At 41.9% G+C, this 12,531-nt stretch overlaps 1 protein-coding gene across 2 annotated transcripts in view; it reads right to left on the bottom strand.

Moving 5' to 3' along the window:
- The window catches only part of TRIM13 (tripartite motif containing 13), a 91,809-nt gene extending 79,295 nt beyond the window's left edge, over positions 1-12,514 (bottom strand). The window contains exon 1 of one of the 2 annotated variants that reach the window (XR_004228678.1): positions 12,483-12,503. The gene's annotated coding sequence lies outside the window, so the exon portion shown is untranslated. Of the gene's footprint in view, positions 1-12,482 lie in introns of both variants that reach the window. The other variant, XM_031934933.1, reaches the window with a different exon arrangement.
- Positions 12,515-12,531: the final 17 nt, after the last annotated feature.

Genomic DNA, 12,531 nt, shown 5'->3' on the forward strand with positions numbered 1-12,531 from the left:
AAATTTTAGAGAACCAATGAAGCGATACCAATGGAAAGTGTTACCTCAAGGTATGGCCAACAGTCCCACCTTGTGTCAAAAATATGTGGCTACAGCCATACACTCGGTTAGAGAGACATGGAAACAAATGTATATTATACACTATATGGATGACATTCTTATAGCAGGACAAGTAGGAGAACAAGTTTTACAGTGTTTTGCTCAACTCAAGCAAGAACTAACCACAGCGGGGTTACAAATAGCTCCAGAAAAAATACAACTACAAGACCCTTATACATATTTAGGTTTTCAAATAAATGGACCTAAAATTACTAATCAAAAGGCAGTTATCCGTAAAGATAAGTTACAAACCCTCAATGATTTCCAAAACTCCTTGGAGACATAAATTGGCTTCGACCCTACTTAAAACTCACCACAGGAGACTTAAAACCTTTATTCGACACCCTGAGAGGTGACCCCAACCCTAGGTCCCTTAGGTCGTTATCAAAAGAAGCTCTTTTATCACTTAATAAAGTAGAGGCGGCCATTGCTGAGCAATTTGTTACTAATATAGACTATTCACAGTCATTAACCTTTTTAATTTTTAACACAACACTAACACCTACTGGTTTATTCTGGTAAAATAACCCTATTATGTGGGTCCATTTGCCTTCATCTCCCAAAAAGGTATTACTCCCCTATTATGATGCCATAGCAGATTTAATCATCTTAGGGAGAGACAATAGCAAAAAATATTTTGGAATTGAACCCTCTACAATCATATAACCTTATTCTAAGCCACAAATCCATTGGCTAATGCAAAACACTGAAACGTGGCCGATTGCTTGCGCCTCTTATGCCGGTAACTTAGATAACCATTACCCGCCAAATAAACTTATCCAATTTTGTAAACTACATGCTTTTGTCTTTCCCCATGTCATCAGTAAAACACCTTTAGACAATGCCTTACTAGTTTTCACTGATGGGTCATCTACAGGAACTGCTGCATATACTTTTGCTGACACTACTGTTAAATTCAAAACTAGTCATACCTCGGCTCAGCTAGTAGAATTGCAGGCCCTAATCGCGGTGCTGTCAGCCTTCCCTGATCAGGCCCTTAATATTTATACTGACAGTGCATACTTAGCTCACTCAATACCTTTACTTGAGACCGTAGCACAAATCAAACATGTGTCAGACACAGCCAAGTTATTTTTACAATGCCAACAATTAATACATGACAGAACAACACCCTTTTTTCTTGGACACATCAGGGCTCACTCAGGACTGCCAGGACCTCTATCTCAGGGCAATCAAATGGCTGACTTAGCAACTAGAACAATAGCTATAACTACAAATACAAACTTAACCCAAGCACAAACCACTCATGCCTTACATCATCTTAATGCTCGAACCCTAAGACTAATGTTTAAAATAACTAGAGAACAAGCAAGACAAATAGTCAAACAATGTTATACCTGTATAACACATTTGCCAGTCCCTCATTTAGGAATTAACCCAAGAGGACTAGTTCCCAACATGATCTGGCAAATGGATGTCACCCATTATTCAGAATTTGGTAACTTAAAATACATCCATGTATGTATAGATACATTTAGTGGGTTTATACTTGCCACCTTACAAACAGGAGAAGCTACCAAACATGTCATAGCTCATTTACTACACTGTTTTTCCATAATCGGAAAACCTAAACAAATAAAAACAGATAATGGTCCTGGCTATACATCCAAAGCCTTTCAAGACTTTTGTCTTAAATTACAAATAAAGCACATTACTGGAATTCCATATAACCCTCAAGGACAAGGAATAGTTGAAAGAGCACACCTATCCTTAAAAACCACCATTGACAAAATAAAAAAGGGAGAATGGTACCCTACTAAGGGCACCCCTAGAAATATCCTTAATCACACACTTTTTATTTTAAATTTTTTAAATTTGGATAACCTGAACAGATAAGCAGCCGATCGATTTTGGCATTCCGAGTCCAAAAAACAATTTGCCATGGTTAAATGGAAAGACCCCTTAGACAACACATGGCATGATCCAGACCCAGAGTTAATCTGGGGAAGAGGCTCAGTTTGTGTTTTTTCTCAAACTCATGATGCGGCCAGATGGCTACCAGAGCGACTGGTAAGACAGGTACCTAACAATAACCAATCCAGGGAGTAATTTTCTCCCTGAGAGTACTCTTTTCCTCTATTGCAGAGATGAACTTCAACTACAAGCCCCTCTGGACCATGGCGCTGATTTGCCAAGCACTCCAGGTATATGCCGGCTTCGGTAATCCCCATGAGGCCCGTGCATATATACAACAATGATACGGTAAGCCCTGTGATTGTTATGGGGGATATGTGACCTCCCTTCCAAATACGTACATCTCAGCTGTGTCCTGCTCCGCTTACACAGCATACCTGTCTAGTGACTCTCTTAAGTGGAGGTGTGTGTCAACCTCAAGATTATTTAGTGGAGGGGATACCACAACCTGCCCTTGTGACACATTTGAGACTGCTATGCATAGTTCCTGCTACACTACTTATCTAGAATGTACCTCTGGCGGTAAAACATACTATACTGCTATCTTAACAAGATCTAGAACCCCCACTATAGGGGCCAGTAGTGTCCCTACAGTTGTAGGAAATACCAATAACCTTGTATCAGCTGGCTGTACTGGAATTGTAGGACAGCCTGTCTACTGGAATATTCACCCCCCTCTTCATATCTCTGACGGAGGAGGACCACAAGACAAGGTCTGAGAAATTATGGTATACAAAAAACTTGAAGAGTTGCAAAGGTCCCTGTACCCGGAAATTCACTACCACCCCTTGGCCTTGCCCAAAGCTCGAGGGAAAGAGAAAATTGATGCCCAGACCTTTGATCTCCTCACTGCTACTCATAACCTGCTTAACAATTCCAACTCTAGTCTAGCTAATGACTGCTGGCTGTGTCTGCAATCAGGAGATCCCGTTCCTCTTGCCATACCCAGCAATGACTTAAATTATACATCCAATACCCTTTGCACCATAATTCCTCCCCTTAAAGTACAGCCTTTAGAATTTCCTAGTTCCTCTTGCATCTACTCCCCTCCCCTTAATAACACTTACGACCTTGATGTAGGATTCAATGAGTTCAATAATTGTTCCACCATGGCAAATATTTCCCAAACGTTGTGTGCCCCAAACAGCTCAGTTTTTATATGTGGCAATAATAGGGCTTATACCTATTTACCTACTACCTGGACAGGACGCTGTGTCCTAGCCACTCTTCTGCCAGACACAGACATTATCCCTGGAGATGAACCTGTACCTATCCCAGCTATAGATCACCTTTTAGGAAGAAACAAAAGGGCAATACAATTTATCCCCTTACTTGCAGGATTAGGCATAACTACTGCCGTAGCAACTGGGGTTACAGGCCTAGGGGTTTCTGTTACTCAATACACCAAATTGTCTCGCCAATTGATCTCAGATATGCAGGCCATTTCAAGTACTATACAAGATTTACAAGATCAGGTAGATTCTCTGGCAGTAGTGCTCCAAAATAGAAGAGGCCTAGATTTACTAACTGCAGAACAGGGAGGCACCTGCTTGGCTTTACAGGAGAAGTGCTGTTTCTATGCCAACAAATCCGGGATCGTCAGAGACAAAATCAGGCGTCTACAAGAAGACCTAGAAAAACAACGAAAAGAAATAACCGATAACCCGTTTTGGACTGGGTTCCATGGACTCCTTCCCTATCTTATGCCATTCTTGGGCCCCCTGCTTTGCCTATTGCTCTTACTCTCTGTAGGACCTTTGGTTTTTAATAAGCTCATAACATTCCTTAAGCAACAAGTCGAGGCTATCCAAGCGAAACCTATACAGGTCCATTATCATCGCCTGGAACAAGAAGATCGCGGTGGTTCATACTCACACCCATTATGACCACCTTCCCTGTGCGCTGAACTGGACAGCCAATGACGGGTAAGAGAGTATCATCTCTCACTAACCTAAGACAGGAGGGACATCATAAGCTACTGCCTAATCCCATGACGGGTACCAGTGATGAGATTACTCCAACCTAAGACAGGCACAGTTCCCAAGGGACAATCTTCTAGCCACTATTATACACAAAAAAGGGGGACCTGTCCGGAGCCATGAGGCCTGGAGTTAGCCGACCTCTGTTGCTTGATCTCCACAAAGCGGAGACAAGATGGCACATTTCCGGGTTCTTCATTACAAACCTTTCCCGCGCGCGCCTAAACTGTTCCCGCGTACGCCTAAACTGTTCCCGCGCGCGCCTAGACTTTTCCCGTGCACGCCAACCTTTCCTGCGCACGCGCAAACATTTTTCCCGCCCAGGAAGATATGCAGCCTATGGCGCAGGTGCGATCCTGTACCTGGGAAAATTACAAACCCACGGCGCATGCACAATTGTAATTTGAGAAAATCCGGCCCCCCGTCACCGCCCTGGCCCAACCTCTTCCTCTGCCAGACTATATAAGGCATTGCACTGCCACCATTAAACGAGACTTGATCAGGCTATTTGTCTTGTCTCCATTTCTTGTGTTTTCTTGTCTCCTCCATTCCCACTCCCCCTTCCAGGGTCTGTGTCGACTGTCCTGCAGGTCAGGACAACATCCAGCTAATTTTTGTGTATTTTTAATAAAGACAGGGTCTCACCATGTTGGCCAGGCTGGTCTTGAACTCCTGGCCTCAAGTGATCCACCTGCCTAAGCCTCCCAAAGTGTGGGATTACAGATGTGAGCCACCATGCCTGGCCCAGTCGACTGATTTAAATGCTGATCTTTCATGTAAACACCCTCACAGAAATACCCAGAAATAATGTTTACCAGCTCTTGGGGCATCCCTTAACCCAGTTAAGTTGGCACATAAAACTAACCATCACAAGTACCAAAGCACAGGTGACAAAAAAAATAGATAAATAAATCTCTGTCAAAATTAATTTTTGTGCTTCAAAGGCAAGAAAGTAAAAAGACACCTCATGGAATGGGAGAAAATATTTGCAAATTATTTATCTGATAAGTGGCTTATATCTAGAATATATCAAGACTGTTACAACTCAAGAAAAACAACAATAACAATATCCCAATTTAAAAATGGACAAAGGATCTGATTAGGTATTGCTCCAAAAAAGATACACAAATCGCCACTAAGCACAGGAAAACATGCTCAGCATTATGTGTCAAGAGGGAAATGCACATCAAAACGACAATGAGATAACACTTCATACCTACCAGAATGGCTAAAATAAAAGAGACAGATGATAACAAGTACTGGCAAGAATGTAGAGAAATTAGGACTCTTGTACATTGCTAGTGGGACTATAAAATGGCACAGCCACTTTGAAAAGCAGTTTGTCAGTTCTTCAAACAATAGAGTCATTATTTGATCCAGCAATTTTGCTTCTAGATATACAATGAAGAGAATTTAAAACATATGTTCACTCAAACACCTTGCAGCATTACTCATAATTGCCAAATAGTAGCAACAACCCAAGTGTCCATCAACAAATATATGGATGAACAAAATATGGTATATCCATATGGTGGAATATTATTTAACCATAAAAAGGAATAAAGTATTAGGAAGGAATAGATACTATAACATGGATGAACCCTGAAAACATCATATTAAGTGCAAGAAGCTAGATAATGAAAAAGACCATATGCTGTATGATTCCACTTATATGAAATGTTCAGACTAGGTAAACCCATAGAGTCAGAAAGTAATTTAGTGGTTTTCAGGGGCTGGAGTAGGAAGGAATGGAAAGTAGCTGCTAATAATACGAAGTTTATTTTTGGGGATGATGACAATTATACAACTCAGTGATATTCTATAAACCAATGGTTCATTCTATAATCATTAAACATATACTTTAAAAGGTTGAATTCTATGATATGTGAATTATATCTCAATAAAACTGTTATTTTTTTAAAATCTGTGGCCGGGCACGGTGGCTCATGCCTGTAATCCCAGCATTTTGGGAGGCTGAGGCGGGAGGATCACTTGAGGCCAGGAGTTAAAGATCAGCGTAGGCAACAAAATGAGATCCCCCCATCTCTACAAAAAATTTAAAAAATTAGCCAGATGTGGTGGCAGGCACCTTAGTCCCAGCTACTTGGGAGGCTGAGGCAGGAGGACAGCTTGAGTCCAGGAGTTCAAAATTGCAGTGAGCTATGACTGTACCACTGCACTCCAGCCTGGGTGACAAGAGTGAGACCCCATCTCTTAAAGAAAAAAATTGTTTATAGAAATCCTTTATATAGCAACCTGCCCTAGTGCATTTAATGTGGAAGTGTTTTTCTAAGAATTCAGTTTACATACTACTTTCTGGGTTGTAGATTAAATGAGGTGTAATTAGAATGTATTTACTTGGCCGGGTGTGTTGGTTCATGCCTGTAATCCTAGCACTTTGGGAGGCCGAGGCGCGTGGATCACGAGGTCTAGAGATCAAGACCATCCTGGCCAACATGGTGAAACACCGTGTCTACTAAAAATACAAAAATTAGCTGGGCGTGGTGGCATGCACCTGTAGTCCCAGCTACTCAGGAGTCTGAGGCAGGAGAATCACTTGAACCTGGGAGGTGGAGGTTGCAGACAGCCGAGACTGTGCCTCTGCACTCTAGCCTGGCAACAGAGCAAGACTCCATCTCAAAAAAAAAAAAAAAAAAAAGTATTTACTTATTTGGGGAGCTTCATTAATTTGTCATTTTTATAAATACCTACCGAGTGCTCACTATATAGCAGACATCAGTGAATTAAGGACATATAAAATGGAATTTTCCTTTTTTTCTAAGAAACTGGAAAAATTAAAGTATCTTCCTAACTTCTCCCTTCCTTTCCAAGGCTTCACATATATTTTTTTTTAAGAATGTATTAAATGTTTGATGTGGACTGATATCTGCATTAGATGTAAGACATGATATCTACAAACAGGAAGTTTACCTTCTTAAGAAGGGATGTAAAATAATTCTTAAGGGATTTGGGCCGAGCCTGGTGGCTCACGCCTATAATCCCGGCACTTTGGGAGGCCGAGGCGGGTGGATCACGAGGTCAGGAGATGGAGATCATCCTGGCTAACACGATGAAACGCCGTCTCTACTAAAAATAGAAGAAAATTAGCCAGGCATGGTGGTGGGTGCCTGTAGTCCCAGCTACTCCGGAGGAGGAAGGAGAATGGCATGAACCCGGAAGGCAGAGCTTGCAGTGAGTCGAGATTGCGCCACTGCACACCAGCCTGGGCCACAGCGAGACTCCGTCTCAAAAAAAAAGAAAAAAAGAACAGGATTTGGTTAAAAATTTGGAATAGCTAAAAATAAGAAAACAAGTATTTTAATTATACTCAATTCTTTGCAAATCTATTCTGTGACACTAAAGTGGTCTTGGCCATAAACATATCCCTGGAGCTTCTTCTCACTAACTCTTGGTATTTCAAAGTTATTCCACGTTTTTGTTCTTGTATTACAAATGGGATCTTGCTGCGCTGCCTAGGCTGGAGTGCAGTGGCTATTCACAGGTGCCATCACAGCATACTACAGGTTTGAACCCTTGGGCTCAAGTGATTCTCCCACCTCACAAGTACGTGGGACTACACACATGTACTATTGTACCCAACTCTCACAGGGTTGGTTTTTTTTGTTTTGTTTTGTTTTTTGAGCATTTTTCAAACAATCCAGAGTTTCATAAACTTTCACCAACAATTTTAAGTAGTCCCACCTTCCCTATGACTCAGGTTACAGAATCTATAAAGCATAGTGGCCTAGCAGTTGTCCTCAGAACTACACTAATTCTATCCGGCACCATATCTACAACCATAGACACGCTTGCTTTAACAGAAGTATAGCAGTTCCTTCTCAACACAAAAGCCAGGTTTCTGACAGTCCCTGGGTCTAGGATATTCATCTGCAGGGCCATTATTGAGAAAATAGGTTTGAAGGGATTGTCACTATAGGTGGAGCCTCTTGAAAAACTTTACAAATATTTTTACATTCACAAAAATAAAATTATAGAGACTAAATGACATTGTATCTACCCTAAACTAGTAATGTTGGGTACATTTTAATAATCCATGTGACCTTCCTTGTTACTAGAAATATTTTAGTAACAATTCACAATTGTTTACATATTTTAGTCACAATTTCAACAAAATATTTATAATTTCGTTTTTTTGCAGATATTATATATACCCAGAAGCGTTTTTTTCTTCTGTCTCGTCCTTTCTGCAAATGTCGAGTGCTTTTTTACTTTGTAATCTGGAGATGGTGACTTCTTGCTCTTTGGCCCCTACTGTACTTCAAAAACAGCACTTCAGGAGGCCAAGGTGGGTGGATCCCTTGAGCTTAGGAGTTCAAGACCAGCCTGGGCAACATGGTGAAACCCCATCTCTATAAAAAAACACAAAAAATTAGCCAGGCGTGGTGGTGCCATTGCACTCCAGCTTGGGCAACAGAGTGAGACCCTGTCTCAAAAACAGAAAAAGAAAAAAAAAAGTATTAAATATCCTTTTTTCTCCAATACAGATAGCCTGTTAAGGACAAACCTGAAAAATATTAATATTCAAAGGCACTGCTAACAGAACCAACTAATGGCAGTCTGTTTGCAGTTACAAGGTTCACATTATTTTTCTTATTTATTTTTGATTGTTCAATCTAGGTAATGTAACTTATAATTCAGAAATCCAGATTAAATGAGCACAATTCATGCCAAGTAAATTTAAATGTCAATCTCTGAGGTAAGGGGACAGAAGGAGACAAATACAAATTAGGAATGTATATTTATTTATTTATTTATTTATTTATTATTTTGAGACAGAGTCTCGCTCAGTTGCCCAGGCTGGAGTGCAATGGCACAATCTCAGTTCACTGCAACCTCCGCCTCTGGGTTCAAGTGATTCTCCTGCCTCAGTCTCCCAAGTAGCTGGGATTACAGGCACACACCACCACACCCAGCTAATTTTTTTGTGTTTTTAGTAGAGACAGGGTTTCACCATATTGCCCAGGCTGGTTTCGAACTCCTGAGCTCAGGCAATCCACCTGCCTCGGCCTCCCAAAGTGCTGGGATTACAGGTGTGAGGCACCGCCCCAGACCTAGGAATGTATTTTTAAATGTAACACCCTAGGAGGCAGTTTGCAGAGTGGTTAAGAACACAGACCCTAGAGCCAGAATGTCTGTTTGAATTTAGCTTCATCTTTCATTGACTGTGCAACTTTTGAGTACATTTCTTATTTTTTCTTCAGCTTCCTCATCTGTAAAGTGGAGGATAGTTTTTCCCTCACATGGCTGTTACAAAGACTAAATTAGTTTATTTTAAAAAACACTTAGAACAGTGCCTGGCAATAATAAGCACTACATAAATGTCAATTACTATTAGTTACTCAAAATTATAGTAATTAATTGGTTAAGGCTCCAGAAATATGTCAGTTTTTAGAAAAATAAGTTTTTGTTAATGTTTCTGATTTTTAAAAGATCACAAATGCAGTTTGGATTAGTCTAAGGAAAAATATTTTGTTTAATAACTGATTAATGAGTTAAGAACTCATTTCGTATGACCCAGTACAGAATGGGAAATTCACTAACAGAAGACATCCAGCTGGCATAAAAAAACATTAAAGAAAATCTTAAGCATAACGTTAATCTCAACTCTGAAACACAAGCTTTACATTATTGTTCTCAGTTCTCGAGTTCCTGGCATTACTTGGAAGCAGACAGACTCTTTTTTTGAAGTAGTCCTTCTTACTGCTTTTGACTTAGATAAATGACCTTGAGAAACTATTTTTGGCTTTGTTTGTGATTGTTATTTAAAGCGATAGCTGTGAAAGAGTGTCAAAACATCTTTAACGTGCTTTTCAAAAAGAGGATAATTCCTTTGAAAGTAATAATGAATGGGTATTAGAATCCCAGATATCAGAAGGAAAAGCGAGCTCATGGATGGCGTTAATCTGCCAAGACAGGGAAGTCTGTTTCGGGAGCTAACCAGTTTTGCTAACTTCATTCTGCTAACTTCATTCTGCTGAGTTGCTAGGATGGGGGCAAAGTGCACTGGGCAGCGCCCCAGCAGATTACTTTTCCAGCCAGGAAAGACTATGGCCCTTCTGCCTCTCTACAGTAATGTCCACTTCACGGCCATTTAGCGTCTGGCTTTTTACTGAAGATGTGACTGACCTGAATGGCCTAAATGTTTACTACATATATGATACATGTACTTCTTTTAATAATATTTCTGAACAAAACTTTTATAACAACTAATTTTTATTCTATTTTATTGTCTATACATGCATTATGGCAGCTTATATCCAATGTGGAGATAAATGAAACACACAAAAAAGGGCAAATCTGCATTTTGAATTGAGAGCTTGTTTAAGGGGATTATAGCATTAATTATAAGAGTTAGAAAGAATTTGAGAGGCAGTGTTAAAGCAAAATAAATATGGCCTGAGAAGGACTCTGTACTTCTGTATTTGAGTCCTTGTGTACGAACTGTAACCTAGGTTAATAGGCAGACAAGCTTGAAAACCTAATTTAGGGGTATGCACCTGTAAAAATAGCTGAGTCTTGGCCAATCCAGCGGCCATACTTCAACCAGTCATACACTGCTGATTGTTCAAACTGTTCAAATAAGGCAAGCACCCACCTGTAACCAATGCAGCTCTTTCTGTACCTCACTGCCAATTTCTGTACGTCACTTCCCTCTTTTTGTCTAAAAATTTGTTCTGACCACGAGGCATCCCTGGAGTCTCCCTGAATCTGCTGTGATTCTGGGGGCTGCCCAGTCGTTCATTGCTCAGTTTAACTCCTTTAAATTTAGTTCAGCTGAAGTTTTTCTTTTAACAGGAATCAGACTGGTAAGCCTTGAATCCTGTTTACCTCCTGCTCATCTGAAGTTGTAAAGTTTAGTACCTCTAGGCCTATTTCTTCACCTATAAAATGGGGACAAAACTGACCTTGAAATCTTGAAATAATTCAACAATATATATATATGTATGAACGGTAGAAAAATTTTGTCTCTCCAACGTTCTGTTCAAATTTTCACCACCCGCCCCGCCCCCAGCACCTCCCGTTGCGGGGGAGCGGGGGGCGGGAAAATCAAAGCACTTAATTCCCAGCATAACGATAGGTTTCCGTAAAAGAAAATTTCTTATGGGAAATGATTACCAACAACGTACTGTATACGCAATGGGGGAAAGGACCAACCCTCAATCAGTTTAATAATCACCTTGGTTATTAATTCTACGGTAACAATTTCAACGTACAAAACTTTCCCTTAGTATTGTAATGAAAGCACCATTTGTATAGATAGTAAAACAGAACCAGGAACCTGAAAAATTCCCCTCATTGCATAGATAGAAATCCTCCTTAAAAAACATTTGTAACTCGGGTCACTGAAAGTTATGTATGGGAACTCATTATTTAAGTAGTGGGCATTTTATGTCGTTTCCCAGGACTTGATGATCCATCCCTAGGGAAGCCCTCAGGATGAAACTGATCTGGGAACAGAGGTTTGAGCTAGGTTAATTCTAGACCGGACGCCAAGTGGTATCTTACTTTTTTTTTTTTTTTTTTTGGAGTCTGTGTTCCCAGGCTGGAGCGCAGTGGCGCGATCTAGGCTCACTGTAACCTCCGCCTCCCGGGTTTAAGTGATTCTCACGCCACAACCTCCTGAGTGGCTGGGATTACAGGTGTGCACCACCGCACCCGGCTAATTTTTGTATTTTTAGTAGAGACGGGGTTTCACCATGTTTGCCATCCTGGTCTCGAACTCCTTACCTCAGGTGATCCGCCCACCTCGGCCTCCCAAGTGCTGGGATTACAGGCGTGAGCCACCGCACCCGGCCTGAAGATGTAAAATCTACCACGGAAGGATGATCTAAGTGGGGAAGGAGATGACAGGTGACCGCCTCCTGTGTGGAAGCAGGAAGGAGCGGAAGGTAGGAGCCGAAGGCTTCCCTCGGGACCCAGCAGGCTTCCCGCAGCCTCCAGGGTTCCCGTCACATTCCTCGGAACCCTCAGTGCACCAGACTGGGGGAGCTTGGAAGAGGCAGGTCACGAATCGCCTCCGACCCCGCCCCAGTGGTGTGCTCCCAGGGGCCTCCCGCGCGCCCCGGACCGCGCAGCCCAATGGGCCACGTAGAGCGCGTCTCCGCACCGAAAATGCATTAGGGCACGCGTGAGCCCCGGTGCACATCCACAGTGCAGTCACTAACAGGCATTACTCCTGGGGCCCTCGTGAGTCTATTTAGGATGTGAGGGAAACCAGCCACGGCAGGGAGACGAGGGCTCTCCATGGCGGCAAAGCCTGCTCAACCTGGGCCCGCGGAGGGAAACCTCGGAAGTCCTTTCTATTAGCTCCCCTTCCCCCAAACTGATTCGCTTCTGTCAATCCGTCCATAGAAATAATGTCGAGACCGGGACCAAGGGGTGCTGCGTTTTAAAAATTCTGCATTGGAAAACCCCTCAGAGTACTGAGGGACAGACAGTCGCACTCACCTGTCAGCGCTGGGGCCGTGCGCGACCGCCCAAGGAGAAAAACCAGCTG

This window comes from Piliocolobus tephrosceles, chromosome X (genome assembly GCF_002776525.5).
Source record: "Piliocolobus tephrosceles isolate RC106 chromosome X, ASM277652v3, whole genome shotgun sequence".
Taxonomy (NCBI): Eukaryota; Metazoa; Chordata; class Mammalia; order Primates; family Cercopithecidae; genus Piliocolobus; species Piliocolobus tephrosceles.